A 7,814-nucleotide genomic window follows, 5' to 3' on the forward strand; every position below is an offset into this window, starting at 1 on the left:
ATGTATATATATATATATATATATATATATATATATATATATATATATATATAACCCTGGGTACTGAATTATAATCAGTACCCGAGCTGACCCAACGCACACGCTCGCCGAGCCTGCGAGCGAACTCATCGGTGGGCGCCGGCCCCGTGTTCAGTTTTTCTTCACCCGTACACACACCTCTGGTTTATGTTATTATTATTATTATACTTTTATTTTTATATTGTTTTTCTGTTCCAATATTCATAGATCGTGGGTGACGCCGGTTTCTTCTCTTTTTTTTATGGGAATCGAGACGCTGGTTCTTCTATCCGCTATCGCCGCACGACCTCAGCTTGCAGCCGCCCCTGCCGCCTCGCCACCGCCCCCGCCGACGCCACATGGCCTTAGCTCGCAGCTGCTGCCATCGTACGATCTCAGGTTTGTCGTCGCCCCTGCTCCTTGGTTCGGCATCGGCGAGCTCGCCACACCTGGGCGTACCCGTCATATTGCCTCGAGCTGGCAGTAGTTCGTCTTCTAAGCTCGCCACACCTGGGCGTACAAGGAGAATTGCTCGCCCCAACCATTCCCTAGTATGTTGCATCCTGACTCACATTCGATGCCTCAATTTTGGTCCCTTTCACTTTTGGGGATGAGGATTAATGAATTGATTGGTAATCTGACTTTCCCCTGTTGCGTATAGATCCAAGACCCTATAGAAGATTGTCTGATTTTGATTTTTTTTTTTTTTTGCTCATGGATCTAGAATATATTTGCACGGAGGTGCAAGCTGAGGTACTTTCAGGTCTTGTGTATTTTAAGTATATATGCACATAGCAACTTTCGTATTTAATTTCATTGCCGAGCTTGCATCATTTAGGATGGAGCCGCCCTTCCCCTTAGGTTTCCTTTAACTCCTTATTCCTATATCTCGCTTTAATGTCTATTACGGTAGTGTCAAATTGTTTCACTATTAGATTCCCTGATATGGCTGTCTATTAAATAATGATGACCTTTCGTTTTAGTTTTCGTAAGAAACTAGAAGCACAGGCGTGGGCTTTGCCGTGCCCTGCTTGGAGGTTGTAGCCTAGCGAATCAAATTTGTTTTGTTTAGTTGGTGTGCTTTATTATTTAGCTCAGCAATGTTGTCTTATATAATGATAAGTTGACAAAGCAGGATAACATGATTACAGATGGATAACTATGAACAAAGCAAATTTGTTTTTGAGTTAACTGACAACATGGAGAGATAAATATAGCTTGTGTAGCAGTGTTGTCTGTACCAGATGCACAATTTTTTGAGAAATTAGTAACATATTGGAGCATAAGTAATAAGAACTACATCAATTATTCAGTATAGAAAAGGTTTATGACAATCCTTAATGAAATTTTAGACAAAATATCATATGTACTTTCAGACAGATAAGACTGTAGTAGCAGCCAAAGACAATCCTCTGATTTCTGCCGTAATTTTGTCTAAAGATCAAACCAAACTTTCATCAGTTACTTAAGGCTGTTTAAATAATATCTCATTTAAGTTTTTGCTATTGATTAGAAGGTAAGCTACATTGCAACTATACATTCAATCCGATCCATGTCATCTTCCTTGTACTAATCAGGTCAACACTAAATTGGCAACGCCTCCCTATCGCCAGAGCATAAAAGCATTTGACCCCTTCCTGCATCTTGTTCCCAAAATTTATAAATATCAAACATGGAGAACAGACCTGTTTCTCAAAATGTCTGAAGCTCTCCAAAATAAAGTCAGGGAATATCAAGTCAGGGAAGCTTTAAATATGAGTTGCCAATGATATGTTTACAACTTTCAAACGATGAACTGAAACCAAGGAAAACTCTGTGTCTAATCATACCAAGATAAATGTGATGGAATATACTCAGTGTATTGGTTGCAATGCCTTAGCTACAGCTGTAATTCTCAACATGACTTTTGTAGGCTAAATTACCACATTAAAGTAATTTTATTTAGGCACCCACAAAAGTTCATATTGTCACAAGCTATATAAGCGTATAAAGATCTATTATTATATTATATCCTAATCTGATAACCATTCAGGAACTTCTTCACCTAGAGGATTTAGCTTTTCACTTTACATAAGACTTGAGTTGATTTAATAAAGTTCATTGCAAAATATAATTTACAACAAATTTGTTAGTGTGGATACAAGCTAGTGTATAAGGAATATATCATACCAATGTTGATAACCTACTTCTGGGCTCTAATTTACAGCATTGAGTATCACTAAAGTGGTCAAGGCTTTATATCAACCACGTTAAGTACAAGGAAGATGAGTGGCTATAGAAAGAGGAGCCGGAGTACAGGTTGGGGTACCAGCACCATGGCAACCATGGAGCAGCTCATTTCAGACCGTAGACATCAATTGTGCATTCCGAAAGCTAGCCCCACATGGCATAATAATAAGCCTGATCTTATGGTGCAGATTTCGTCTTGTAGAGATCTGCACAGATAATGTTTCAAGATCATTTTCAACTTTATCAATTCATTATGTGATCATGACATTGGTTTGTTACAACCATAGACATTGCTTCAGCTTTGCATTTTTTTGATTTGATGGTTCAAATGTCGGTGCAGGTCGCGGCCAGGAGCTCCTCCTCTTCAATTGCAGCAAGGTGTCTTGGCTGCCAATCCTGGTTCTTATCTGTTGCAATGCAGCTTTCTGTTACTCGTGGGGAATGATTTGGTGCTGGCCAATACCAATTGTGAATGTGAATTGTGGCATGTCCTATGTATATATATATAATGGATTGTTATAGTGTGAACTTTATGTGGGGCAAAAGAAAGGTTAAATAATTTGTTTATTCTATATGGTAGACTGGAAAATTTCTTATACAGGCAAGAATCACCATTTGGATTAGTTATTCTTATAACTAGCAACCATTTTTGTCTGTACTTTGTGTTGTGGGCAATGGAGACTTGTTATCCTGTGTACTCGATCACCCCTACTTTAGTTCTGCCCTTACTGGTCCTATTGTATGATCTATGAGGCCCAATTCCATAGCTAATCACTAAGTAGTTGCTATTATTATTTTCTATCAAATTGATCTATGGAATTTGATTATAGGTGGCACTGATGGTTGCTGCTGGGTTTGGCACTAACGAGCTTGCTGCACCTGGTTTGGCACATTGCCTTGTCGCCCTCGCGAGTCCACATGGCACCACGGTATCCCCTCATCCCATAAGGTTGCTGCAGCCTGGATGTTCCTGAGGGTCATAGCAAGTGTACTCATATGGGAGTTGTTGCATCGATGTCCATTAGTTGGTAGCATGAGATCTCATGCAGATCACTTCCAACCCAGTAATTTCTCTTTCCACGGGCTAATCTTTGTTTGGTTATGGAGCTCAACATATTTGTTGCAAGAAAGGTAAACATATAGCACAAATCTAATATACTCCCTCATGCTTTGTTGCATGCATTCAATACTTTTTGTTGTTGTTGTTGTTGTTGTGTGTGGGGGGGGTAGAGTGATTGTTTCCTCTGCTCTCTGTTCTGTTATTCACTATTACTCGTGCAATATGAGGACACTACGAGCTACTGGGATTGTGGTAAGGTTCATATCGGTGGCTTTGTCATGATGTCATGTTGTGAAAGATCGGTGTCCATCAGTCAGGCCACTAAGGGAGATGGTCAGAAGCATTTTATTTTAATTGCTTACGATATAGTTTGTCACTTGTCTCAAATAAGTTATGATGCACTTGGCCTGAACTTATATTGTGCTACCATTAAGTTTTTATGCCGAGCAACCCAAACTACAAAACCATCAAGGTTTGTGTTGAAATTGGTGATAGTATTTGTGGTTTGAAAAATATTCATTGTTGACAATAAATAAATTCATCATAAAGATTTGTGCAGTTGGCACATGAATATTGTATGTGAATGCAGACACATAAGTCTGACAAGATGCCCAATAAGTTTCTTCAATTCTGTTGAGAGACTCTCATTTTTAAAACAGTTCAAAGATATAAAAATATTTGTGCAGACACATAAGTAACCATTTTGAATAATGACTATTTTTTGCTAGTCTAAACATGTGGCTTTTAATTTATTAATTTTCATTTTCTTGCAAACCAAACTTTGCTCTATCCTAGGCAGGTTGCTCGTGAAGATACCCATTCTGTAATAACTGGATGGGGACGGCAGCCTGTTGCTTTATGGACTTTGAGCTAAAAGCTCACCAGGTTGGGTTCTTGAACAGTACATGCAGATTTCTGATTGTTCTTATCATGAATCTTCTTTACTTACAATTGTACTTATTGTTTTTTTACCTTTCCAGAGATTTAAAGAAGTCCTCAATGGGCTTGCTGATGCTAGATGGTCTGTGATTGAAAGTGATGGAGTGGATGATGTTTGTATCTCTGTTACCCCATCCCTGAGTAAAGTGATCAATTGCATGCAACTTTCAATAATGGATTACCTTTAGTCAGTAGAAGTGTATGCAAAGGCATTGATGCTGCTGCAAGTTTGTTTCACTTTACATTTAGAATTTGTTTTTTATTTTTACACTATCAGAATGTTAGTTTCTTTGTTTTTACATGAATTCTTCTACTACTTGTTATGATGTTTCTCCGCTAGCACTCCTGTGCTTTATGTGGGAACAACAGTCACAGTGGACCAGTAGTAATTTAGATGCATTCTTTGCTTCTACAATGAAACCAAATTTCTTCAATTTGCCTATGTCTCGCCTTGGAGGATTTAGTGGTCAGGTTATGTTGCCCTGTATTTTGCACAAGGTGAAACAGTGCTCAGTTTGCTTAATTTTTAATATGTTCAATTAACAAGCTACTGACAGTATTAGTAATCGAAAAATCTATTGCTTCGACATATGGAGTGGTGTATCAGCTCAGTTTTAACCGTTTCCATTGGAATGTGAGAACATTTGCATTGCAGTCAATTGTGATGATTATTGGGGATTGGGAAATAACATAGGTTTCTCTGATATGTTCAAAGTCTGATGCTTCCTTCTAGAAAATAGTTGAATAAGTTAAATTACTAGTACTGCAGTTGCAACATAACTTGGACATTTAAAGCTGGACTACAGCTAATTTGGCAACATAGATCACACATGTTCTCCTAATTCAATTTAACTTCGCTTACAGACCAAACTTGAACTGCATGGATAAATTATTAACTATTCTTATTCGTCAAAATGACCACAAAGCATGCATGTTTGCTTTCCTTTTACTACCTTGAAATTCTTTAAACCAAATATACTCTGATTCAGATTCCTATTGTGCAAATTTGTTGCAAAGGCATTGATGCTGCTGCAGGTTTATTTCACTTTACATTTAGAATTTGTTTTTTATTTTTACACTATCAGAACGTTAGTTTCTTTGTTTTTACATGAATTCTTCTACTACTTGTTATGATGTTTCTCCGCTAGCACTCCTGCGCTTTATGTGGGAACAACAGTCACAGTGGACTAGTAGTAATTTAGATGCATTCTTTGCTTCTACAATGAAACCAAATTTCTTCAATTTGCCTATGTCTCGCCTTGAAGGATTTAGTGGTCAGGTTATGTTGCCCTGGATTTTTGCACAAGGTGAAACAGTGCTCAGTTTGCTTAATTTTTAATATGTTCAATTAACAAGCTACTGACAGTATTAGTATCAACTTTTCATTATTTTTATGGGAAATCAGCTTGTTGCTAGATTGCACATAATTTATTAAGTTTTGATGTTCACATGCTTCATTTTTCGTAGTTTGGAAATTAACTTGATTATAAAACGTGCAATTAAACCTTTTTATGTGTCAACACACAATATTTATGATTATGCAACATTAGTTGTAAATAAAAAGAGATTCTTATAGTTCATATGACACTATCTTCATGAAGTTATAGATTTCGGTGGAGGCTTATGTGTTCTCAAGCATCATTATTTGTTATCATGAAATTAACTTTAACTTATGCTGCAAGTGAAGACAATTGTGATAGAGATTCAGGCTTCCTCGATGGACAGCTCATAACAAGAAAAATATGATTTTGCTATTACATATTAGTATTCTTGGCAAATAAAATATATGCTAATAGATGTCCTTATTTTCAGTTTATCTTTTAAATAAACATCTTATCCTTTATTGGCAACATGCATTCAAATGTTTTGACTTTATTGTTGCTTTCCTTTAGGCAAAGCATCAACACATGGAGTTCATCTCGCAATATCTGACAAGTAACATTTGGGTGGGGAGCCTCATCCTCTTGATGGAATCAGCTCCCAAGAAAACCGATGGAAATTGGAATGAAAGCATTGAAAAGACATTGGCTAAGAAAGCAATTAGATTTGGTTAACCATTCAAGGCTGGAAAACTTGTGTATACTTTATAGTAGATTATTGTCCCATTTGGTTGGCCGACAACATGCTTCTTTTTTTCTGCGAGAAAGTACAAATATTTCTTGTACATATGTTGTCTTCATATAGGTTTACCATGTCCTGCTTGCACTTAATTTATATTTTTGATAATTCTTTATATTTTTATTTATATGAATATATGAATTTACTATGAATGCAATTTCCTGCTTAATTTGTATCAGTATAAGTTCCTCTTGTATCAATGTTCACATATTTGTCGTGGACATCGGATTACTGTCAAGCAACCACAAATAGCAGTTCACTCAAAAAGAAAAAAAAGACCACAAGCTTCGAGAATAAAAAAACAAAATAAACGGACCACATGTCATATGGTAAGAAAAAAATGGAGAAACGTCAAACGTGAGAAAAAAGAATAATAAATAAAAAAACAATGGAAAGAGGCGGAAATAACCGAAAAAGGCATGGAAGGAAGCGTGGCTTCTGGCGTTCGAGCTGGTTTGGTCTACTGGTGTATATATATATAAGGATTGGGGGGAAAGTCAAAAAGTATCCTAACTAATAGAGATAGCGCTATCATCTGTGAACGTCAGTCAAGTTAGTAGTACCATTTTTTATGATTTCTAGGTTCATAAGTATAGGTTTTGTCAACATGTAAATTCAGAACTTAATTAAATTTAGAGTTATATGTTTCTAGATTATTCATCTTTTATTTGATTCTTATATTCATACAGTTCATAATAAAAACAGGACTCTAGGATTCATTCTTCTACTACCATTTGTTCTTTTAGATTGTTAAAGGTGAGAGTGTCTCAAAGGATTTAGAAATGCAATACATGAATACTACAAGAGCAAAGCAGATTTTTCAGATGGCTCATGTCTTTGCCATATATGCTTTTTGGAGATGCAACGTCATGATCATAAGATAGTTCTTACGTATGAGGTGACAATTCTATCTGTTAAATCTAGTCACATTTACTAATGCTCTATGTATGATTCGAAATTGCTTATGCTAATGTGTTGGGAAAGCGGTTCCTGAATAGGTTTAGAAGAGGAGAGTAGAAAGATGTAGCTAAGGTTAGTCGGCAAGAGTTAGAAGGGAGAGGCCCCTTTGCCCTCATGATCCTGGCATTATATAGGCTAGTGGAACTTTACAAGCAACCCCTTAGTGGGGGTAGTTTTTACATGCTACTCTAATGGTGCTAGTTGGGCCTCTTCTAGGAGACTTGGCCCATATGAATATGGCATGTCCCAATAGTAGCCCCTCGTCTACTAGGTTATGGCTAGTTGTATATGACCTAGTAGATGATCATACTAGAAGAGACACAATACTACTCAAACCTTGGTAGCAAGGACTGCTAGCTCTTCACAAACCACATGCACATCTCACTAAAAACACCATCCTAAAACCTTGTGGGAAAAAAGGGCATGGAGAAAAGAGCACGTGCATGAGTCTAACATATACATGTTAAAAGCCCTCAAGGCTTCTAGCTTC

The 7,814-nt window shown here is 37.0% G+C and overlaps 1 long non-coding RNA gene across 6 annotated transcripts; it reads left to right on the top strand.

Moving 5' to 3' along the window:
- On the top strand, positions 208-6,491 carry LOC110437173. 6 transcript variants are annotated; one of them, XR_002455368.1, is made up of 4 exons: positions 242-569; positions 2,588-2,625; positions 3,078-4,192; positions 4,288-6,491. It is a non-coding gene; the product is annotated as an uncharacterized LOC110437173 (long non-coding RNA). The 6 variants fall into 6 exon arrangements; XR_002455366.1 differs by having other exon boundaries at positions 208-569; positions 2,225-4,192; XR_002455369.1 differs by having other exon boundaries at positions 218-417; positions 2,588-4,192.

Source organism: Sorghum bicolor, chromosome 7, assembly GCF_000003195.3.
Source record: "Sorghum bicolor cultivar BTx623 chromosome 7, Sorghum_bicolor_NCBIv3, whole genome shotgun sequence".
NCBI classification, from domain to species: domain Eukaryota; kingdom Viridiplantae; phylum Streptophyta; class Magnoliopsida; order Poales; family Poaceae; genus Sorghum; species Sorghum bicolor.